Source organism: Odocoileus virginianus, chromosome 10, assembly GCF_023699985.2.
Source record: "Odocoileus virginianus isolate 20LAN1187 ecotype Illinois chromosome 10, Ovbor_1.2, whole genome shotgun sequence".
Taxonomy (NCBI): domain Eukaryota; kingdom Metazoa; phylum Chordata; class Mammalia; order Artiodactyla; family Cervidae; genus Odocoileus; species Odocoileus virginianus.
The window spans coordinates 19290132-19315371 of NC_069683.1; the positions used below are offsets into that span (position 1 = coordinate 19290132).

Consider the following 25240-nt stretch of genomic DNA (forward strand, 5'->3'; position numbering starts at 1 on the left):
CCTCTTGATGAAAGTGAAAGAGGAGAGTGAAAAAGTTGTCTTAAAGCTCAACATTCAGAAAACTAAGATCATGGCGTCTGGTCCCATCACTTCATGGCAAATAGATGGGGAAACAGTAGAAACAGTGGCAGACTTTATTTTCTTGGGCTCCAAAATTACTGCAGATGGTGACTGCAGCCATGAAACTATAAGATGCTTAATACTTGGAAGAAAAGTTATGACCAACCGAGACAGCATATTAAAAAACAGAGACATTACTTCGGCAACAAATTTCCTTCTAGTCAAGCTATGATTTTTCCAGTGGTCATGTATGGATGTAAGAGTTGGACTATTAAGAAAGCTGAGCACCAAAGAATTGATGCTTTTGAACTGTGGTGTTGTAGAAGACTCTTGAGAGTCCCATGGACTGCAAGAAGATTCAACCAGTCCATCTTAAAGGAAATCAGTCTTGGGTGTTCTTTGGAAGGACTGATGCTGAAGCTGAAACTCCAATACTTTGGCCACCTGATGTGGAGAACTGACTCACTGGAAAAGACCCTGAAGCTGGGAAAGATTGAAGGTGGGAGGAGAAGGGGACCACAGAGGATGAGATGGTTGGATGGCATCACCGACTGAATGAACATGAGTTTAAGTAATTTCTGGGAGTTGCTGTTGAACAGAGAAGCCTGGTGTGCTGTAGTCCCTGGGGTCACAAAGAGTTGGACAATAGTGAGTGACTGAACTGAACTGAACTGGTATTCTAAAAACAATGCTCTCAGGGCTTTGCATAGATTAGAACTGATCTGTGAAGAAAATAAAATCAAAATTAACTCTAAGAGTTTATATTAAGCCGCTTGTAATTGTCTAACTTGATGTACTTCATTTAAATGCAGAAGTTCTCCTCTCATCATCTTTTTTTCTTCCTCCCTCCTCCCTCACTCCCTCCCTTCTTTCCTTCTCTTTCTTCTCTCTCTCCTATGTATCTATCTATCAATCAAATATCATCTGTCTAAATACCATTTTGTTGTTTCCCTTAGCAACTCATTCTAGTTTAGCAATCTGGACTTTTAAAATAGATTTTACTACCTACTTTGGATACAGACTGCTTAGCCAAGTAGCTTCTTAACATCTATTTCTAGGAGAGCTTGTATTTTAGTCTGAAATAAGGCAACACCGTAGATTGAGTAAGCAAGTCTCCATTAACAGTATTTGTAGGGCACTGGATTGATTGGGTGACCCACCGAAATCCCTTCCCACTCACATATGGTGTTGAAACATCCCTGGCTAATAGATTCATCCTCAGTGTTTATTACCTTGATGCTGTTTTTTTTTTTCAGCCACACAGTCCTAATAGTAGCATCTCTTCAAGTCATTCTCACCTATTGTGAGAAAGATGAGGTGAGTGGGTAATGATGAGGTTTGAGGAGAGAGCTCCATTTATAGAGTGATATATCCTACTCTGCCAGGATGAGGATAAGGTTATATAGAGAGTGTTAATCTATCATTACTCAGATTTTTTTTTTTTTTAAACTAAGTGTACATATGTCTCTGTAAGGTAGGGAGCAGAGGTGTCTGAAAGGAACTCACACGATTAGGTTGCTGAGTGTTCAAAAAGTAGGCTTGTCCTTGTGCCTCCTGCATAATGGAAGAAAAGCACTTAAGGACTATGTAAACAGAAAACTTGGGGAATAACAGCCAATTGGAGGACAGTGTGATTCTGATGCAGTACTGCAAATGGATATTTTACAGGCTCAGACAGTGAAGAAGCTGCCTGCCAATGCAGCAGACACAGACAATGCGGGTTCCATTCCTGAGTTGGGAAGATCTCTGGAGAAAGAAATGGCAACCCACTCCAGTGTTCTAGCCTGGAGAGCCCATGGACAGAGGAGCCTGGCGGGCTACAGTCTCTGGGGTCTCAAAGAGTCGGACACAACTGAACCACTGACATGAAACAAGAATATCAGATTTGCTCATCTTCCTTTTCTTAGAAAAATGCATTTATTTTTCACTGCGCTGGGTCTCTGTTGGTATGCGCGAGCTTTCTCTAGTTGCAGTATGTGGTTTTCTCGTTGTGTTGGCCTTTCTTGTTGTGGAGCACAGGCTCTAGGCACATGGGCTCAGTAGTTGTGGTTCATGGGCTTAGTTGCTCCATAACACGTGGGATCCTCTCAAGGGATTAAAACCATGTCCCCTGCATTGGCAGGCAGATTCCTAACCATTGGACCACCAGGGGAGCCCCAAATGTTTCTCCTTCGATCTAGTGCGTCCTCTACACCAGCGTGGAAAAAAACTGACCCTGCCAATAAATAGTGATCTACAAGCCCCCGTTACTGCCTCCCTGGCCCACTTGAAAGTATATGTGAGGTTAAAGAATGTTAAAACAGAATAATGTATCTGAGCTGCTCAACGGAGTTCCTTTCATTCAATATGCCAGACTTTTCACATACAGGTCATTGGTTTAACAAATGAGCCTGAGATAAAAATTTAGAGTGAGAATAAATGATCAAGGAAAGTAACGTAGATAAAGTTGAAGTGCAAAAAATATTATTTTCTGTCTAGTATAAAATTTATTTACCTCTCCTTTTCAGTGTCCCCAGTATCTTTTAATTTATTAGGCTGGTTGAATTTCTGAAACAACCCTCAAGTTTTAATAGCTTAGCACAATGAACATTTGTTTTCATCATATCATAACCCAGATCAGTGGGGATCTATTCCACTGGGTTGTTAAGAAACACAGGCTCCTTCTATGAATTCACTTAGGGATCCAGACTTTTTCCTCTGACTCACTCTGGGAACCAGGACCCTTCTATTGTGTTGATGTCATCTTCTGATTCTGGATCATTGCCTCCATTGGCTGATGAGTATAGAGAGAGCAGAAGAATCATGCGAGAGTTTATATAGGTCAGCCTGAAAGTTCTGTTGCTTGAACTTAGTCTAATGGCTCCACCAAATTGTATCATACAGGGACTTCTTTGCAAGAAGAACAGAAAAATGGACATTGATGGGAATAAGCGTTTCTTCCCCAAATTGCTTCTCTCACATAAAGGAATGCAAGTGTCTGTCTGACAAAATTTGGGCCCTGCATTCTTCTAGACCCTTAAAAACTATGAGTACACACAAAAAACAATGAATACTTTTTATTTTTAAAATAATCAGAAATCTGGTGAAGAAGATAAACACACATTGTAAAAAAAAAAGCATGATAGTAGAATATAAGTTCATATTTTAAATAGCACCATATAGTGGGTGCTATACACTGTGGTATGTCCACTCACCACTGAAAGGCATTTAGGAAAGTTTTCTGGCTGGGATTATCTTTGAGCAGAGTTACCATGTGAAATAGAGTTAATTATAGAATGGGACTCATTGGAAAGGGCATATACAGATGGGACTCATTGGAAAGGGCATATACAGAAACTTGGGACCATATAACTTCTGCTTCTTTTTTAGTCTGGTTAAAACACATGGTGACTACGTTGAACATATATGAAGCAGAATCTTGATCACCAAGAGATTTTTGTGTCTTTGTGTGTGTGTCTTTTTCAAGAATTTGTCCTTTATTTTGAAGCTGCATATAGTCATTAGTACAACAGCCTTTATGGCAGGGAGAACATGAGAACACCTTAAACATCACATTTTGTCATCAGTATACTTTTCCAAAGTGACCTCTAAAAAAGGAAAGAGTGCCACTTTGAGTCAGTTTCAATGATGAGTTTTGTCCATTGACCCATTTTTTCTTCCTCTGACCCAAGAGGAACTCAGAATAGGGAAAATCAGATAAGAATTCTAAAGTTCTTTCTTGTGTGAGAATGATTAATCTCACCTTGTTTATATGTGCATTTATTGTCCCTCATTGCCTTCTATATAGTTTTAGTGGAAGAGATTTATAAAAGTGAATCAGCAATTGTGTTGCCTAAATCATAGAAAATATCAACATTTTTAATAAGGATTACAAAATTAGGATGCGAGTATAATATGAAGTTTTTGATTAAAGGGAATGACCTCCTGATGAATCAGTTCTTCACCAAGTACCCAAATGGAATGATTTTGTCCAGCTTAGTTTGAGTGTAGCCTCTTAAATGATTCTTCCTCTTCTCCCTCAGAGATTACAAAGGGTGAGTAAAGAACAGCCTAGCAAAAAGATTGCATGCAAGCCTACGGGAAAAATAAACATAGTTGAATACTTTGAGAAACTGCTGTGATAAGAAACTGTTTGGATGCTGCTGCTCGGAAGTCTGTCCATGGAAATACAGTTGTTTCATGTGGCCAACACTTAAGCACCTCATTCTTGTGCTGATGAACATGATTAATTCTCCACACCCTGTCATTCATCCTACTCCACCCCTGTCTTGGGAAGAAGTTGGGAAATCTTTGGCATCTCCTACTGCACCATGGATAAGCCAACTTTTGTCATAACTATTTCAGAAGCAGGTGCAATTAGAAAGTTTGCTAAAAAGGAGACTCCAGTGTAGCTGTCTGTGGTGGCTAGCTATGTGAGTGATGTTCCCTGTGCAAGCTGAGTGGAAGGGTGGGCTTTAGATTCAGTTGGAGTGTAAATGGAATAACTGATGAACCCTAACCAGTTAAGTGATCTTTACTTAGCTAAACTTTCTAAAGCTTCTCAAGTAGAAATTTTAGGTAATAATTTTTTTTTCTTACCAACTGCCTTGTGGAGTAAGGATAGTGTATAGAAAACACATCTAGAACATTCATGCTAATGGATGTCTATTTTCCTTAACGAGTTATTTTTTGTTATTTCATTCAGTGTAGATGCCTTATCTACAATTTAACTTTTCTTTTTTAAATAGTTTCTGTAAATTATGTTGGACTTTCCAGGTAGAACAGTGGTAAAGAATCTGTCTGCCAATGCAGGAGACTCAGGAGTTGCAGGTTCAGTCCCTGTTGGCCAAAAAGATCCTCTGGAGAAGGAAATGGCAACCCACTCCAGTATTTTGCCTGGGAAATCCCATAGACAGAAGAGCCTGGTAGGTTACAGTCCATGGGGTCATAAAGAGTCAGACTCAACTGAACACACACACACAGGCACACACACATACACACAAATTATGTTAAGAGCAGATGAGTGAATGTAGTGTGACCAACATAGTTTTAGTCGGGAGCTCTCCTATAAAATGTGAATTCTTAAAAGGAATTAAAAGTGGGTACTACCTGAATGAGCTTAACAGAATAGTGACTCCTCTTAAAAAAAAAAAAAAAAAAAGTGATGAAAATGTAACCGGCAAGTTGACTTTGAGTGAAATGAACAGCAATGACTAACCATCAAAAGTCATTCATCCTTTCTGCCCTACTTTTGTTCTGGCAGGAAAAAATTTCAGGGAAAATAATCTCTTCCACCAGTCATAGTATAACAATAGCTGGTCTTAACTTGAATAGTGATTTCAACCCCCTTAGCTAGTATATAGCTTAGAGTACATATGCAGTCCACTTTTAGTCAAGTGATAGGTAGGTGAAGCTTTGGCATCCAGTGGGAGACGCAAACTTCTGGCCTGAATTTTAAATCGAGATGTTAAAAATTGAAAACACTCAATGCTCTTCTTGCTCTTTTCAGTATGATTCAGTAAGTTTAACAATGGATGGCGCTTCTGCAGTTATATTCTAATTAAGCAGTGACAAGTGTATAAACAACAATACCTGCTAATAGATTGATAATGGCAGAGAGTAAAGAAAGATTGCAGATATTTAAATATATGTTTGAGTGTTACATGAAGCCTATGTTTTCATTAATTAGCTCATTATTATTTGGGCCCTGTGTTCCTTGCAGCTAAATGCACCCAAATTGGCAAAACTAACCACTGAAAGGAGACTGATAGCCAGTGTTAGAGAAGGATAAGACTGTTAGGAAAATGACATAAGTCTTTTAGGCATTTAATTTTTTCTTTATATTCATTTATTGCACATATATATTTTTAAAACACCTACTCTGTTGAAAAACACTGTTGTGTGATAATCTACAATATCTCAAATCTTTTTAATAAAAATACACCAGTGTACAAAATAAATTCAGTTTTATAAACAATTATTTGCATCTTATACACAGTGCTGAGTCTGGGTGTGTAAGGGGGTAATAAATATTATTAAGCATGTAGAACCCACCAGGTCCCCCTGTCCATGGGATTCTCCAGGCAAACTGGAGTGGGTTGCCATTTCTGTCTCTAATAATTCCCTGTGCTATATAGTAAATCCTTGTTGCTTATCTATTTTGCATGTCAGAGTATGTATCTGTTAATGCCATATACCTAATTTGTCCCTCCCCCACTTCCTCTCCCCTTTGGTTACCACAAGTTTCTTTTCTATGATTATGCAAGGTTTTATGTCTCAGTGCATTTCTGAGCATGTACTGATAAATTGTTTTCTACACCCAAGGTCTATAGGACATTGTCATTATCCTCCTCAGGATCTAAGACAAAGTGAGAATATTGAGAGAAGTATCTGGCTCCTTCCTGAGTTTGAAGATCATGTATTTCCCAGATAGAACATTATATATATATATATATATATATATATATATATATATATATTCAAAAATTTCACAAATGCTTATTTCAGCCCACAAAACATTTTGTAACTCTATCTCCCTTAAACAAACAACATAGAGATGCAAATTAAAATTTACATTCTCTACTTTTATCCAACAAGAATATCATTGTTCAAGCAACTGGAGATGTCTGGAAAGGTAATTAGACAATCAGATTTATAGCCAGATTTAACCACTCAGCTCTTGAAGAATAAATATATTTAATTCAGACTTTTGTTGTGAAATAAAATGAACTATATCCCAAAGTTTTCTTGCTGTTTTCAATAACATTTCCTTTATTTAACACACCATTTGGCCACCATTTACAGTTTGTGGTAAAATTAACAGTGTGTTTGTAGCCCTGTGAAGCAGAAACTTCACTTTGACTAACATGCAAATTCAATGCAGACCTAAGTGTAGGCATCAGTCTGTGGCCAGGATTCTCACAAACCTCAATGTTTTTTCAATTATTGTCTTCCGATCAGAAGTTCACCTTGCAATCGAGTTCATAAATGAGTAAGAAACTCATTTTTATTTCCAGTAGGATGAGAATATGTAGATTTTTAAAATTCTCTATTGCCTCGAACATAATGATTTTACCCCAGGAGCTTTAATTAAAAAAAAAAAAAAAAATTCCTTTATTGTCAAGCTAAATAAATAACTAAATAAAGATGAAGTTCCCTGGGAAATTGAATAATGAATCAATTGACTGTTTCATTTGACTATGTAATAAGCCTAAATAACTACATGCTAGGATTATGTAACCCAAATTGAATGATTAACCTATTTTATTGCTCTCTCCAAGAATTTAGTCTAATTGTTTATAGTATAATTATCAGGAAATACTATTATGCTGTGAAGGTTTTATTTTCACTCCTATCATGTCTGAAAGTACTATATTTTAATATTTTTCCAACTACTGTAGTTATTAGGCATTAATATTTATCACACATCATTAGCAATGATATGCAAAAGATCTTTAGATACTGCTACATTTTCTTCCTTAAATAACATCTTCCATGTGAAAATACTTAAATGGAATATACTATAAAAAAGTAAATGAGAGCAGATTTCTTTGGACTTAACAAAATGAGAATTGAATTTAAAGAAATTTAAAGAAAAATGATTCTTTTTAAAGTGATAGTAATTAAATGATGATTCTGTGCTTATTTACAGGCCTGATTACAAGTACCTTTGCTATTGCCATACACACATGTTCACACATACACAATCTTGATCTGAATAGCTATTTTAAAATTTTTATTGAAATATAGATGACTTAACATTATTTTAGTTCCAGGTATACAACATAGCAATTTGATATTTTTGTAGATTATGCTTCATACAAAGTTACAAAATATTGACTATAATCCTTGTGCTGTATATTATATCTTTGTGACATATATTTTATACCTAGTAATTTGTGCATCTTAATTCTCTTTAACTGTTTTACCCCTTCCCTCACCCTTCTCCCCTCTGGAAACCACTAGCTTGTTCTCTGCATCTGTGAATCTTTCTGTTTTTGTTATATTCATTTATTTGTTTTATTATCCAGATTCCACATATAAATGAAAACATACAGTATTTGTCTGTCTCTAACTTATTTCACTAAGCTTTATACCCTTCAGGTCTATCCATGTTGCCATAAATGGCAAAATTTTATTCTTTTGTGCCTGAATAATATCCCATATATATTTTTTATCTAGTCGTCTGTTGATGGACACTTAGATTAGGAAGCACCTAATCTTAGTCCTGGGTGTTCATTGGAAGGACTGATGCTGAAACTGAAACTCCAGTATTTTGGCCACCTGATGCCAAAAGCTGACTCATTTGAAAAGCCCCTGATGTTTAGAAAGGTTGAAGGCAGGAGAAGAGGATGACAGAGGATGAGATAGTTGGATGGCATCACTGACTCAATGGACATGAGTTTGAGTAGACTCTGGGAGTTGGTGGTGGACAGGGAAGTCTGGCATGCTGCGGTTCATGGGCTCGCAAAGAGTCAGACACGACTGAGCGACTGAACTGAACTGAACTGAACTGAATCTTAGCCATCATAAATAATGCTGCTATAACTGTTTGAGTACATATATCTTTTTGAATAAGTTTTTTAACCTTCTTTGGATAAACACCTAGGAGTGGAATTGCTGGATAATATGGTAGTTCTATTTTTATTTTTTGAGGACTCTCCATACTGTTTACCATAGTGACTGTACCAGTTTATATCTCCATCAACAGTTCAGGAGTGTGTGTCTGCTCAGTTGTGTCCAACTCTTGGCAACCCCATGAACTGTAGCCCACCAGGCTCCTCTGTCCATGGGGTTTCCCAGGCAAAAATACTGAGTGGGTTGCCATTTCCTTCTCCAGGGAATCTTCCCAACACAGGGATAGAACCCATGTCTATTTATTGCATCAGGGTTCCCTTTTTCCACATCCAGGTGAACCGTTGCATTTCTTTTTTTTTTTTAGTACTAAATTATTTTATTTTAATTGGGGGATAATTACTTTACAATACTGTGATGGTTTTTGCCATACATCGACATGAATCAGCTATGGTCTTCATGTATACCCCCATCCTGATCCCCCTCCCACCTCCCTCCCCACTTATCCCTCTGGGTTGTCCCAGAGCACTTTCTTTGGGTGCCATGCTTCATGGTCATCTATTTTACATGTGCAATATACATGTTTCAATGCAATTCTCTCAAGTCAGCCCGCTCCTTCTCCCACAGAATCCAAGTCTGTTCTTTAAATGTGTGTCTCTTGTGCTGCTCTGCATGTAGGATCATCATTACCATCATTGGTGTAAATTGGTAGTATTTCATTGTGCTTTAGTTTGCATTTCTCTATTGCCTGTTAGCCAGCAGTATATTTTCTTTGGAAAAATGCCTACTCTGACACTTTTCCATTGGGTTGTCAGCTTTTTTTGATGTTGAGTTGAATGAATTCTTTACTTACTTTGTGTATTCATTCCTGCTCTGACATTTTGTTTGAAAATGGAATGTGATAGGACCTCTAGGTGAATCTGCTAGGTACAAGCTCTAGGAGGGTTACTGACTGTACAGTCACTGCTTTCCTGGAGGTCACGAGGTCTGTCAGAAGAAGCTTAGTGATTGACTAACTCTAAAATAGTGGTAGGATTAAAAGGGGTTCGGTTGTTCTAGGCATGTCTTAGACATGAGATATTTTTCACTGACAGATAACATTGTATAACAAGAAAAAGTTAGAATTCTAAAGAGAAGGACCATGCTCTCACAATTTTCTTTTACCCCTTGCCACTATGAGTTGGGGTTACCTGGTGGCTCAGCTGGTAAAGAACTCCCCTTCCAATGCAGGAGACACAAGGGACACAGGTTCAATCCCTGGGTTGGGAAAATCCCTTGGAGAAGGAAATGGCAACCCACACCAGTATCCTTGCCTGGAAAATTCCATGGATAAAGGAGCCTGGCAGGCTACAGCCATGGGGCCACAGAAGGTTGGACATGACTGAGCACACACGCACATGGACACACCGTTGAGTTCTTGAGAAAGTCACCTAAATTCTGAGACACACTTGTAATTCATATATGAAAGATTTGTAAGGATTATAAAATATGCCTTTGGGTGTTCTTAGCATCTCACGTGGCATGTAGTATTTATTAATAAAAGTTTCAGTCAGCATGGTGCATATACATACAATGAATCTTAATTCCCATTTTGATTGCACAGACTTCAAATATCCCATATTTCTTTTCATTCTTGGTTTTGATTATTTTATTGCTCTTCTGGATATTTTAGATGCTTCAGATTTTCAAACATGTCTTTTCTTTCAGCTTTTTCAGTATGCTATAACTTCTCTCATTTCTGTTTTTCTTCTTGTAATTATTTCTTTTTTTAAAAATTAGTTTGAGCTTTTCTTTTTTCCTTCTGTGTTTAGGACATCTCAAGAGGATATCAGGTTGCTCATTATAAGGTGTAATGCATACTGTGTAGGAGCAAAAATTTTGTCTTGTTAAAGCTATTTAATAACCAACACAATGGAATTAGTTTATCCCATGTCCTTCAAATGTTCCATACAGATATCACAAACAAAAACTATATTTGTTTTTCTTCATGCACAATTTTTTCATTTATTCATTCAGAGATGACACAATCTGTCTGTTATTAGGGTGTATGCTATAAGAAAAAGACCAGAGGGACAGATTTTAGATTTCCAAAGCAAGGGAAATCATTATTAATATTCTCCCATCCTTCATTTGATAATGAGTGGTAAGTTTTTAAGCACTTTAGAAATTTGAACTGCCAGCATCTGAAGGATCTTTGAGAAGCTGTTGTGTTTTTGTTTTTAAATTGGTATCTTTTCATTGTGTCTGCTTGTCATTGAAAGCATCAGTTTTGTTTGCTTCCTGAAAAATGACAGACAGAAAGAAGAGAAACAATGAAATTAATGGAGAGCTACAAGATACCTTGGCAGTAAAGTAGATCTGTCACCAAGTCATAATTTTATTGTTCTTCCTGCAGTATAAAGTCTGTCCAATAGACAATGAGTTGCAAATATAACTCTGTGTGTGAAGAATAATAATGGAAAAACTACAAGGAGAAAAACTGTCTGTTCTCACTGGTAAGTTGAGTGACTTCATCTGGATGAAAGGGTCAGGGGCGTGGGAAATAAATTTGAATACTTGCAGATGAAATATGAAGCTTCTTGAATAATAATCTAATGCACAGCTGGATCTTTTATTTCTATTCAGGTTTCAACCCAGAAGATAATTCCTCAGAGAGACTTTCTCTGAATATCCTAGAGAAAGTACACCCCCCGACCCCAGTTTAGGCACTCATTATGGCATTTCTTCTCATCATAGCACTGAACATCGTATTTCTTTATTCTGTTGGCACAAGACTTATGAATAACATGAGCATGGTCATTCAGACCCTTGCTAGTTTTATATTCCCAGAATCTGGAACACTGCTGACAGCCCTTAGCTGGTAATCAATAAGCATTCACTGAATAAATAGATGAATGAACACAAATAGGAAAGAAAAACTCTTAAAGTTAATCATTGATTTTTTTTTTTTTTATTTAAAATTGAGCAAACCACACATGACAAAGGAAGTTTGTTTCTCAAGATCGCGCAGAAAGGACTGTGGGTCTTGATTTGCAATCCACTATACTTTAGCTTGGGGGAAAAATATATATATATATATATTTCCACCATTTAGGGAGACAGAAAATGGTGCAGCTTAATTAACTCTGGGCAGAAGTTGAAATGCTGTCTTCCTTTCCTGGATACCAAGGATGATGCCTGTGGGAAGTTTACCATAAAGGGGTAGAAGCAGTTGTCCCTCCATTAAGTTGTTTTGTTTTTTAAACTTTTTATTTTGTATTGGGTTACAGCTGATTAATAATGTTGTGATAGTTTCAGGTAGACAACAAAAAGACTCAGCTATTCATATGCATGTATCTCTTCTCCCCCAAATTCCCTTCCTATCCAAGCTGCCGCATAATTGGCAGAGTTCCCTGTGCTATACAGTAGATCCTTTTTAATTATTCATTTTAAATATAGCAGTGTATACATGTCCATTCCAAACTCCCTAACTCTTCCTTCTCCACATCCCTCCACTGGCAACTATAATTCTGTTCCGTAAGTCTGAGTCTCTTTCTACTTTGGAAATAAGTTCATTTGTATCACTTCTTTAGATTCCACATATAAGAAATGTCATACCGATATTTCTTCTTTTATATCTGACTTACTTCACTCAGTATGACACTATCTCGGTCCATCCATGTTGCTGCAAATGGCATTATTTCATTCTTTCTAATGGTTGAGTAATACTTAATGGTATGTATGTACCACATCTTCCTTATCCATTCGCCTGTCAATGGACATTTAGGTTGCTATTATAAACAATGCTTCAGCCAACATTGGGGTGCATGTTTCCTTTCAGATCATACTTTTCTTTGGATATATGCCTAGGACTATAATTTTCAGGTTCATATGGTAGTTCTACCCTTCATGGATCACTGCCCTGTCATGGCGAAGGGGCTTGTATAACTCAATGAAGCTATGAGCCATGCCATACAGGACCACTCAGGGTGGACAGGTCATAACAGGGAGCTTTGACAAAATGTGATACACTGGAGGAGGGAATGACAGGCCACACCAGTATATGTGCCACGAGAACCTCATGAACTGTATAAAAGGCCAAAATATATGACACCAAAAGATGAGTCCTCCAGGATTGAAGGTACCCAGTATACTACTGGGGCAGAGTGGACAAGAATTACCAGTAGTCCCAGAATGAATGAAGCAACTTGGCCAAAGTGGATATGATGCTAAGTTGTCGATGTTTCTGGTGTCAAAAGTAAAATCTGATGCTGCAAAGAACAGTATTGTATAGGAATTTGGAATGTTAGGTCCATGGATCAAGGAAAATTGGATGTGGTCAAGCAGGAGATGGTAAGAATAAACATCAACATCCTAGGAATCGGCGAACTAAAATGGATGGAAATGGGTGAATTTAATTAAAATGACCGTTGTATTTACTACTGTGGGCAAGAATCCCATGGAAGAAATGGAACAGCGCTCATAATCAACAAAAGAGTCTGAAATACAGTACTTGGGTACAACCTCAAAAATGACAGAATGATCTCAGTTCATTTCCAAGGCAAGCCATTCAGCATCACAGTAATCCAAGTCTGTGCCCCTACTACTGATGCCAAAGAAGCTGAATTTGATCAGTTCTATGTAGACCTAGAAAACCTCCTACAACTAACACCTAAAAAAAAGATGTTCTTTTCATCATTGGGGATTGGAATGCAAAAGTAGGAAGTCAAGATATACCTGGAGCAACAGGCAAGTTTGGCCTTGGACAACAAAATGAAGCAGGGCACAGGCTAACTGAATTCTGCCAAGAGAATGCACTAGTCATAGCGAACACCCTTTTTCAACAATACAAGAGACGACTTTACACATGGACATCATCAAATGGTCAATATTGAAATAAAATTGATTACATTCTTTGTAGCTAAAGATGGAGAAGCTATATACAGTCAGCAGAAAACAAGAGTTGGTGCTGATTGTGGCTCAGATCATAAGGTTCTCAGCAAAATTCAGTCTTAAACTAAAGAAAACCAGGAAAAAGACTAGACTAGCCAGATATGGCTTAAATCAAGGATATGAGTTACAGTAGAGGTGACAAATAGATTCATGAGACTAGACCTAGTAGCAGTGTGCCTGAAGAGCCGTGGACAGAAGTCCATAATGTTGTACAGGAGGCCGTCAAGAAAACCATACCCCCAAAAATAACAGCAAGAAGTTGAAATGGCATCTGAGGAGGCTTTACAAATAGCCTAAGAGTGAAAAGAAGTGGAAAAAAAAGCAAGGGAGAGAGGGAAAGGTACATCTAACTAAATGCAGAGTGCCAAAGGATAGCTAGGAGAGACAAGAAGGCCGTCTTCAATGATCAGTGCTTAATAATAGAAGCAAACAACAAAAGAAGAAATACTAGAGATCTGTTTAGGAAAATTGAAAACATCAAGTGAGCATTTTTGCCTCAAGATTAGCACAATAAAGGATACAAATGGTAGATACCAATTAGACTCTGAAGGGATCAAGAAGAGATGGAAAGAATACATGGAAGAACTGTATAAAAAAGACCTTAATGAACTGGATTATTATGATGGTGTGGTTTAGTCACCCAGAGCCAGACATTCTGGAGTGCGAAGTCAAGTGGGCTTTAACAAGCACTGCTGTTAATGTGGATGTGATGAAATTCCAGTAGAACTATTCAGATCCCTAAAGGATGATGCCATCAAGGTATTACATTCATCAGGCCAGCAAATCTGGAAGACCGAGCAGAGGCCACAGGACTGAAAAAGGTCAATCCTAATCCCAACTCGCAAGAAGAAATAGTACCGAAGGGTGTGCTAACCATCAGACAGTTGCACTCATCTCCCATGCTAGTAAGGCCATGCTTAAAATCTTGCATGCTAAGTTTCAACACTATGTAAACCAAGAACTTCCAGATAGCCAAGCTAGGTTTCAAAAAGGAAGAGGAACTAGAGATCAAATTGCCAGCATTTGCTGGATTATAGAGAAGCAAGGGAATTTCAGTAAAACTTCTACCTCTGTTTCATCAACTTTGCTAAAGCCTTTGACTGTGTGGATCATGACAAACTGTGAAGAGCTCTTAGAAGGATGGGAATATCAAACCATCTTACCTGTCTCCTACAAAACCTGTGTGCAGGTCATGAAGAAACAATTAGAACCCTGTATGGAACAACTGATTGGTTCGAGATCGAGAAAGGAGTATGATAGTGTTGTCTGGTGTCACCCTGTTTGTTTAACCTATGTGCTGAGCACATCATGAGAAACGCCAGACTGGATGAGTTACAAGCTGGAATCAAGAGAGGCAGGAGAAACATCAACAGCCTCAGCTATGTGGGTAACACTTTAACAGCAGAAACCAAAGAGAAACAAATGAACCTGTCAATGAGGGTGAAGTGAAAGAGTCAGCTTAAAACTAAATATTAAAAAACTAAGATCATGGCACCTGGTCCCATTTCTGCATCAAAAATAGAAGGGAAAATGTGGAAGTAGTGACAGATTTCCTCTTCTTGGGCTTCAGAATCACTGTGGATGGTGACTGAACCCACAAAATCAGGAGATGATTGCTTCTTGGCAGGAAAGTGATGACAAACCTAGACAGTGTGTTGAAAAGCAGGGATAGTACTCTGTCAACAAAGGTCCATATAGTCAAGGCTATGGTCTTCCCAGTGTTCATGTATGGTTGCGATAGCTGGACTATAAAGAAGGCAGAAGCCAAAGAATTGATGCCTTCAAACTGTGGTGCTGAAGAAGATTCTTGAAAGTCCTTTGCACAGCAAGGAGATCAAATCAGTCGATCTTAAGGAAGATCAACCCTAAATAATTCACAAAGAAGGACTGATGCTGAAGCTGAAGCTCCAGTATTTTGGCGATCTGATGTGAAGAGCTGACTCATTGGAAAAGTTCCTGATGCTGGGAAAGATTGAACGCAGAAGGAGAAGAGGGCATCAGAGAATTAGTTGGCTGGATGGCATCACTGACGCAATGTACATGAACTTGGGCAAACTGTGGGAGATGGTGAGGGACAGGGAGGTCTGGCGTGCTTCTGTCCATGGGGTCGAAGAATCAGACATGACTGGGTGACTGAACAACAACAACAAAACAACAGTGGTAGCTCTATTTTTAGTTTTTTAAGGAGCCCCCATACTGTTCCCCATAGTGGCTGTAGCAATTTATATTACCACTGTGTAGAAGGGTTCCCTTCTCCTCATCCTTTCCAGCATTTATTGTTTGTGGAAGTCTCTATGATAGCCATTCTGGCTGGTGTGAGGTGATATCTCATTGTAGTTTTGATTTGTATTTCTTTTGTAATTAGTGATGTTGAACATCTTTTCATGTGCCTCTTGGCCATCTGTATGTCTTCTTTGGAGAAATGTCTGTTTAGGTCTTCTGGCCATTTGCTGATTGAGTTGTTCATCGTGGTCCTGTTAAGCATCATGAATTCTTTGTAAATTTTGGAAACTAATCCCTTGTCTCCAAAGGGGACTTGCAAATATTTTCTCCCAGTCTGTAGGTTGTCTTTTTGTTTTGTTTATTGTTTCTATTGCTGTGCAAATGCTTTTGATTTTAAGGAGATCCCATTTGTTTATTTTTGCTTTTATTTCTGTTATTCTGGGAAACAGATTGAAAAAGATGTTGTTGCAATTTATGTCAGAGAGTGTTTTTCTCTAGGAGTTTTATAGTGTTTTGTCTCACATTTAGGTCTTTAATCCATTTTGAGTTTGTTTCTGTGTATGGAGTTAAGGAATGATCTGATTTCATTTGTTTTACATGTAGTTGTCCAGGGACAATGAAGTTAGATTAGCTACAAGATTGAGTTTAGGAAAGCTTAAGTAGAGAAAGAAAAAAAAAATCACAAATCACTCATTAGAAAAGACCCTGATGCTGGGAAAGATTGAAGGCAAGCGGAAAAGGGGGTGACAGAGAGTGAGATGGTTGGATGACATCACCAACTCAATGGATAAAGAGTATGAGCAAACTCCAGGAGACAGTGAAGGACAGAAAAGCTTGGCATGCTTCTATCCATGGGGTCGCAAAGGGTCGGACACAACAAGGTAGTGAAACAAAGAGGAGCAGGAGCACAGGCTCACGGTAAACAAGTACAAAAACAAACCTCCCTTCCTTCTCCTACTCACCTGGCAAAACAAATTGAGGAAAAGGAAAACTGAAAAGCTCAGCTTTTCCCACCAAGGAGTAATTACCGATATCTGACGCTAGAAAGGTTGCATTCTTTTCTTTCTTTGCAGAACGTTGCTTTGAGAATCCTTTCTCTGTAAAGTTTATCTTATCTAACAGATTGGAAATTCACAAAGAACAGGGCATGCTGGCTTTTATTTATTTATTTTGTATTTTCTCCTAAAGCACCTAGTACTATCTTGTACTACCTTGTACAAAATGCACTTAGTAGTCCATTTGATTGGCAATAAATCTATATTGTTACAAAGTGAGTACCAACAATAGGATCAGGGTTTCTCTAATATTTACTGTCCACTGTGTGGTGAAGTTAAACTATATCATTTTTATTTTCTAGATACCTCATTGACTATTAGAATATATTGTTGCAGGTGAGAAATAGCGTATGAATTCCACACATCTGATTTTCATAGCCATGGACAAAAGACATATAACTATATTCACTCTAGGTAACTTTGAAATAGAAAAAAAAATTTTTTTTCTTAAAACATTTAGGTGTAATATTAAACATTGGTTAGAAATTCTCTTTTTTAATCCCAGAGAATAAAGTTTTCAAGAGTATGTTAACAGGGTTAGTTTGGTTTCTTATGTATTAATCCTTCATAGTTAGCAATCATTCATTCTTCTAGCTCCAGCATTACCCTTGACTTTATTCAACTGTGTCCTTTTTATTGACCTTGAGTTTTTAACTTGCAGCCCAAGCTTTACTAAGACATAGGATGGTTTTAATGTTTCAATATATTAAGCTGTGTGTTTTCTCTGGAATACAGGGAGGAATTTAACAATGGATCATGTAGAAAGAGTCATTTTACATATTATATACCTTGTTTTTGTAATTAATGTGAAAGAAACAAGGTCTTCTTTTTGATCCATTGCTCCTGATTTCCTTCAGTTCCCTTGATGCTAAAGCCGGACTGCTCATACAGTAGCCCTGAGATATCTTATTTCAGTGACAACAGTTAGTGTTACATTTTATCCTAACCTAATCAAAGTCCCTCCATTTCATTATCAACCTATAACATGATAATCATCATGCTTTCTTTTTGTGCTATCAATACTCACCAATCATTTAGAAGGATATTTTTTAAAAAAATGTTTATATGCAATTATCACCATAAAGCAACCTATATCTACTCCACAACATGAAAGCATTTCTTGAAAAAAAGTTTGTGCAGGAGTTGGGGGAAATATATACCTACATATGCAGTGGCACTAGTGGCAAAGAACCCCCCTGCCAATGCGGAAGACATGAGAGATGCGGCTTTGGTCCCTGGTTGGGAAGAGCCCCTGGAATATGAAATGGCAGCCCACTCCAGTAGTCTTGCCTGGAGAATGCCATGGACAGACCAGCCTAGTGGGCTACAGTCCATGGGACTGGAAATGTCAGACACAGCTTAATGACTAAACTGCCACCATATATTTACCTGTGTATCAGTTTATACCAAAACAGAATGACTGAAAACACTTAAAATCTATAACAACAGTGACAGTCATGAGGAGTTGAGGAATTCATAAAAGAAATGCAAAGTAGGTTATCATTGTGTCCTAAAGAGAAGATTCTTTGTGTCAGAGGTCACATTTATCTTTGCTCTACTATTAAAATAAAGAACTCTGTGAATTTGTGGTGGTTAACTTATTCTCTGAGTATCTGCAGAAAGCAGCAAACTTTACTTTCCCATAATCCTTCGCCTCGTTTTTGCATTGATGACTCTAGTTCTTTTTAATTTATTTAGTTTTTAATCGAATGGTAATTGCTTTACAGTATTGTGTTGCTTTCTACCAAACATCAACATGAATCAGCCATAGGTTTACCCATGTCCCCTCCCTCTTGAATATCCCTCCCACCTTCTTCTCCATCCCACCCCTCTATGTTGTTACTGAGCCCTGGTTTGAATTTCCTGAGTCATATAGCAAATTCTCACTGGCTTTGTTTTATATATGGTACTGTAAAACCCCAGTAGAGGGTCTCCTAGTGAAGTTCAGTTTATTAGCATGTTCTGGAGACCACCTTGGTTTTGATGGCTGGTTTTGGTTTTGGAATACAAGGGCTTCCCTGGTAGCTCACGTGGTAAAGAACCTGCCTGCAATGCAGGAGACCCAGGTTTGATTCCTGCATTTGGAAGATCCCATGGAGAAGGTAATGACAACCCACTCCAATACTCTTGCCTAGAGAATCCTAGGTACAGAGGAGTCTGGCAGGTTACAGTCCATGGGGTTGCAAAGAGTCAGACACAACAGAGTGACTTATACTGTTCTGGAATATGAACATAAGCCAAGTTGGGCCCATGAGGACCACACCTGGCAGCTGTTGGAATGTTGTCTTCTGTAGTGTCTGCTGAGCAGTTAGAATGTAAGCTTAGAGTTGTTGATAGCTATTTTCGTCACCATATCTAAAAAGCTTACCTGCAAATGATGCCAAGCCAGAGTAATGCATAGCAAGACATAGAGACTGATTCCTGTCAGCGTATTTTGGACCCTTGACTCTTCTCAGTGATATGAGTAAAAAAATATCTTTTCAGCTAAAGCCAGTATGAATTGGGTTTTGGTTACTTGTAAGTTAAAACACCCTGATCTTGATAACCTCAATTGATTCAAATTGAGTATGAATGGTAATACATTTTGACACTTAAAACATATGGTAATGTAATATATTTTGTTGGTTGAAAAATCCTGGTTCATTTCATAGATATGTGAAAATAATTTAAAATTTAGGAACAGCAAAATACACCATCTTTTTTCAAGTTTATCTTGCTCCTGACTGGTAATAGAATATTATGTCACAGTCACACTGGCCCAGTTTTTTATTATATTTTCTATCCTCAGCGAGGGATATTTTATATTGTTTAAGACAATCATATGTTTAAACCTCTTGATAATATTATGTCAGTTTCTTGAATAACATAAAATACTAATCAGTTATTGAATTGATAAACTTGGAAATAATTCAACTAAAAAGCATTGGGAAATTTAAAAGTTAATTGAATCAGTTCTAATGAGATGGATGAAACTGGAGCCCATTATACAGAGCAAAGTAAGCCAGAAAGATAAAGACCATTACAGTATATTAACACATATATATGGAATTTAGAAAGATGGTAACAATAACCCTATATGCAAAACAGAAAAAGAGACTCAGATGTATAGAACTGACTTGTGGACTCTGGGAGAAGGCGAGGGTGGGATGTTTCAAGAGAACAGCATTGAAACATGTATATTATATAGGGTGAAACAGATCACCAACCCAGGTTGGGTGCATGAGAAAAGTGCTCGGGCCTGGTGCACTGGGAAGACCCAGAGGGATCGGGTGGAGAGGGAGGTGGGAGGGGGGACCGGGATGGGGAATACATGTAAATCCATGGCTAATTCATTTCAATGTATGACAAAAACTACTGTAATGATGTAAAGTAATTAGCCTCCAACTTATAAAAATAAATGGAAAAAAAATTAAAAATTAAAAAAAAAGTTAATTGAAAAAGAAAGTAGTAAAACTAAAAAGGAAATTAATATAAAATGAAGAGAAGAGTGGCAGCAAGAATCATTGTGGGATGGGATGATAGAGATATTGATACAAACAAATATATAAATTTAATTATTTTCTGTAGACTTGAATGCAGGCTACCAAAGCATATTATTTGGGTCATGGCAAAAATTTATGGTGCAATATATAAAAAACAAGGCCAGTATAAATATATATTGCCTCATGTTTATTAGAGTAATTAAGAAAATGTTTCTGTCTTGTTAGTAAGTTTGTAATTTCTCTAAGATATAGTCAGAGGAAAGAAAGATGTATGAACTAAGGGTCTTAATGATAGGGGTATATTTTATGGAAGGATTCATTATGATTTCTTTCCCAATTTAAATCAATCTACATACAATATATTATTTTTTTCCAGACACTGTTCTGGGACATTCACATATAGAAATGTGAATAATTGGGTGAAATTTTTGAATACCCCAATAGTTAGAAGTAACCACAGGGTAAGAGGACATTAAAATATTTTCTTAAAATGCTGTGTATCATATGCAGTCCCACTTAGAGTATAAATTTATGTTGTAGCAAAGAAAAACAATAATAACAACAAAAAACCCAAACACCAACATCTCAGTGGATTAAAGTAATGAAAGAGATCATTTTCTTGCTCATGATACATATCTAATTTGGGTCAATGGAAGGTGGTAGGAAGAATTTGCCTATCATTGTCTCAAAGGGAACCAGGATATAGAAGCTTCACCTGAATATATACTTTCTCAATCACCAAAGCAATAAACAAGATAGATATTTGTATTGATTCTTACAGGTTTCACCCAACAGTGCTACATATTATTGCTGTCCATGTTGCATTAAAGAAAGCAAAGCAGAGGACCCCACTTAATTTCCAAGATGACTTGGAAGGAGGAAAATGGAAAATATTTGTTGAGCACAGTTCATGGCTACCAGAATTCACCATTCTAAAAATCAAAGTCTTGGATTGGTCTTCATCTCATTAAATACACCCTCCTACTTGCCAAGGGAGGCAAAATAAAATCCCATCCAGTGTTAGAATCAATTAATTCAGTATCCCTTGATAGTGCACAGTCATCACAATAATAGAGGATGATGTGTGATACTTTTATGTGTGAATCATCTTGTTGCAGAAATTTGTAGGCTAAAAAGGAAAGTTAATTGAAACTCATACAGCCAAAATATACTATGGAAGTGATAACACCTAGCATTTATAAAGAAGAATATAGGGTGACATAGCACTCATTGATCTATATTAGGTCTTAAATCCTGGGCAGATGTTTCCAGATGTATCCTAGTGTAGAGTATAATTTATTTGGGTCGAATTCTTCCCTGGAAGAGGTTCACTCATCCATTCTCTGTGGCCTTTGGCTCCATCCTGTCTTAGAGAATTTCTTCTCTTTCCCTGTTTCTATTTTCTATAACCTGCATCTAGACAGCATCAGAGAAGATGACCTCTTTGAGGGTTAAGCAATTCCTTAGCTCACCTCTGCCACGAATGTTGACCAATCTGTAGTTGTAATTCTCAGACAGTTACTCTATCTTTTAATCCAGGTTGTCAAGGCTTTTAGCAGCATAAATCTCTCAGCAGAGGTTAGTTGTCTCCATGTGTCTATAGTCATGCCAACAGTTCTTTTAGGGACAAATATTTTAGACTCTTGAGTGTGTATGTGCTCAGTGAAGAATTTTGTACCTATATTTTTTTTCTTTCTTTCCCAATTTATTAATAGTTCTTTTGGGTTCAGTGAAAGAGCCATTCTTAGTTCCTTTTTCTTGAGCTGTATTATCCAGGTGAAGAATTTTAATTCAGTCAGTAGTTATAGCACTTGTGTGAAGTCTGTGTCCTAGATTGGATCCTTTTGATCAAAGTTGTATTTTTATCAGCTTTTGTCATTTGGAATTCAGAAACTACTTCTTCAACTCTCTAAAGTTCCTTGGTGCTTGAATTTTCTCTCTTCTATCTCTTTTTTGCAAATTGACCCATACTTTTCTGAGTTCATCTCATTCATTTAATAATTTACCAACATCCTGGAGTGTTAAGTCAAGTGGGCCTCAGGAACCATCACTATGAATAAAGCTTGTGGAGATGTTGGGATTCCAGCTGAGCTATTTAAAATCCTAAATGAGATGCTATTAAATTGCTACACCCATTATGTCAACAAATTTGGAAGACTCAGCAGTGACCACAGGACAAGAGAATGCAGTTTTCATTCCAAACCCCCCAAAAAAGGGAATGCCACAGAATGTTCAAAATACCATACAGTCACACTCATTTCACATGGTAATGCTCAAATTCCTTCAAGCTAGGCTTCAACAGTACATGAACTGAGAACTTCCAGATGTTCAGGCTGAATTTAGAAAAGGCAGAGGAACCTGAGATCATATGGATAACATTAGCTGGAGGATAGAAAGAGCAAGGTAATTCCAAAAGAACATCTACTTCTGCATTATTGACTACATGAAAACCTTTGAGTGTGTGAAACAACAAAGTGTGGAAAATTCTTAAAGAGATGGGAATACCAGACCACCTTATCTGTCTCCTGAGAAACCTATTTGCAGGGCAAGAAGCAACAATTATAACCAGACATGAAACAATGGATTGGTTCAAAATTGGGAAGGGAGTATTTCAAGGCTGTATATTGTCACCCTGCTTATTTAAGTCTTATGCAGAGTACATCAAGTGAAAAGCCAGACTGGTTGACTCACAAGCTGGAATTAATATTTCCAGGAGAAATATCAATAACCTCAGATATCCAGATGATACCACTTTAATGGAAGAAAGTGAAGAGGAACTAAAGAGGCCTCTTAATAAGGGTGAAAGAGGAATAAATAATAATAAGAGTGAAAAAGCTGGCTTGAAACTCAGCATTCAAAAAACTGAGATCATGGCATCCAGTCCTATCGCTTCATGGCAAATAGATGGGAAAAAAATGAAAGCAGTGACAGATGTTATTTTCTTGGGCTCCAAAATCACTGTGGATAGTGGCTGCAGCCATGAAACTAAAACGGGCTTGCTCCTTGAATGAAAAACTTTGATCAACCTAGACAACATTTTAAAGAGCAGAGACATCACTTTGCTGACAAAAGTCTGTCTAGTCAAAGCTACGGTTTTTCCAGTAGTCATGTATGAAAGTGAGCCACTGCTGCTTCTAAGTAGCTTCAGTCATGTCCAACTCTGTGGGACCCCATAGACAGCAGCCCACCAGGCTCCCCTGTCCCTGGGATTCTCCAGGCAAGAACACAGGAGTGGGTTGCCATTTCCTTCTCCAATGCATGAAAGTGAAAAATGAAAGTGAAGTCGTTCAGTCATGTTCCACTCTTTGTGACCCCATGGTCTGCAGCCTACCAGGCTCCTCTGTCCATGGGATTTTCCAGGCAAGAGTACTGGAGTGGGTTGCCATTGCCTTTTCTGATCAATGTGAGAGTTGAACTATAAAGAATCCTGAATGCCAAAGAATTGATGTTTTCAAATTGTGGTGGTGGATAATACACTTGAGAGTCTCTAGGACATTAAGGAGATCAAACCAGTCAATCTAAAGGATATCAATCCTGAATATTCATTGGAAGTGCTGATGCTGAAGCGCCAATACTTCAACCACCTAATATGAAGAGCCAGCTCATTGGAAAAGACCCTCATGCTGAGATTGAAGGCAGGAGGAGAAGGAGACGACAGAGGATGAGATGGTTGGATGGCATCACCGTCTCAATGGATGTGAGTTTGAGCAAACGCTAGAAGATGGTGAGGGACAAGGAAGCCTGACATACTGCAGTTCATGGAGTCACAGTAAGTTGGATGAACCATAGCAATAAAACTGCAGTACCAGTAGTCATCACCAAGTTATCAAAGTTCTCTTTCCCACCATTTTACCTATGGGCAGTAGTTTGTAATTGCTTCCTTTCAAGTTATCGCAAATCATGTCTTAATACTATCCATTAGGTAACCTGGAGAATCATCCTTTCAGTCTCCAATAGCTATTTCCTCAGTGTTTTTTATCTGCCCCTTAAGTTGGTACCATCTATTTTTGGTGTTTTTTTTTTTTTTTTTTTTTTAACAGCTTCTCATCTCTAGTACCAACTTATGTATGACAGTATAGGCTAGGTTATTCTGTCATGGAAATTAACCCAAAGTCTCAGTGGGTCACATATCAATGAAGAGTAATTCAAAATCTCAATGTGCCCAATATCAATGGTCTATTTCTCAAAGAATTTCTGAATTTCTCCTGGAATATTACACTATTCTGGAAACAAACAGAAATATAGTTTAATATTCCAATATATATATATTATATATATATATATATAATATATATATATATATATATATAATATATATTATATATATATATATATGTATTTCTACCTAAATTCCATGCATACTAATAAATTTGAAAATCCAGGTGAAATGCATATTTCTTCTAATGAAGGATGCATTATTAATTTGAATTATGAGTCAGAGAGAAAGTTATACAAATAAATATGGAAAAAGTTAAGAAGAACAGTTTTATAATCATAGTGATCAGTTTGAATGATCTTTCTAAGCCTGAATAGCACAAAACATAAAAAGCTGACAGAAAAAATAAGTACAGTTTAGCAAATAATTGAGTAAAAATTTCTAAAAGAAGTATTAATTTATCAAACCAAAGTGGACAGATATATGAATAAATATTAAATTAATCTCTAGATGTAAAAATATGGTCATATTAGTTAATATTAAAATATGATAATTTCATCTCTCAGATTAGTGATTACAGCTAAAATAATTGAAAATACTCATTGTTTAAAATGTTATAGACACATGTGCTGTGCTTGGTCGCTTCAGTCGTGTCCGACTCTTTGTGACTCTATGGACTGTAGCCCACCAGGCTCCTCTGTCCAGGGCCTTCTCCAGGCAAGAGTACTGGAGTGGGTTGCCATGCCCTGCTCCATGGTGTCTTCCAGATCCAGGTGTTG

General features: G+C 37.4%; 1 long non-coding RNA gene across 2 annotated transcripts in view; it reads left to right on the top strand.

Annotated features, from left to right (window-relative positions):
- Positions 1-25240, top strand: part of LOC110123936 (uncharacterized) — a 91246-nt gene that overhangs the window by 24828 nt on the left and 41178 nt on the right. For both annotated transcript variants that reach the window (XR_011489788.1, XR_011489787.1), the window contains exon 2: positions 11009-11108. This is a non-coding gene — a long non-coding RNA (uncharacterized lncRNA). The remainder of the gene's footprint in view (positions 1-11008; positions 11109-25240) is intronic.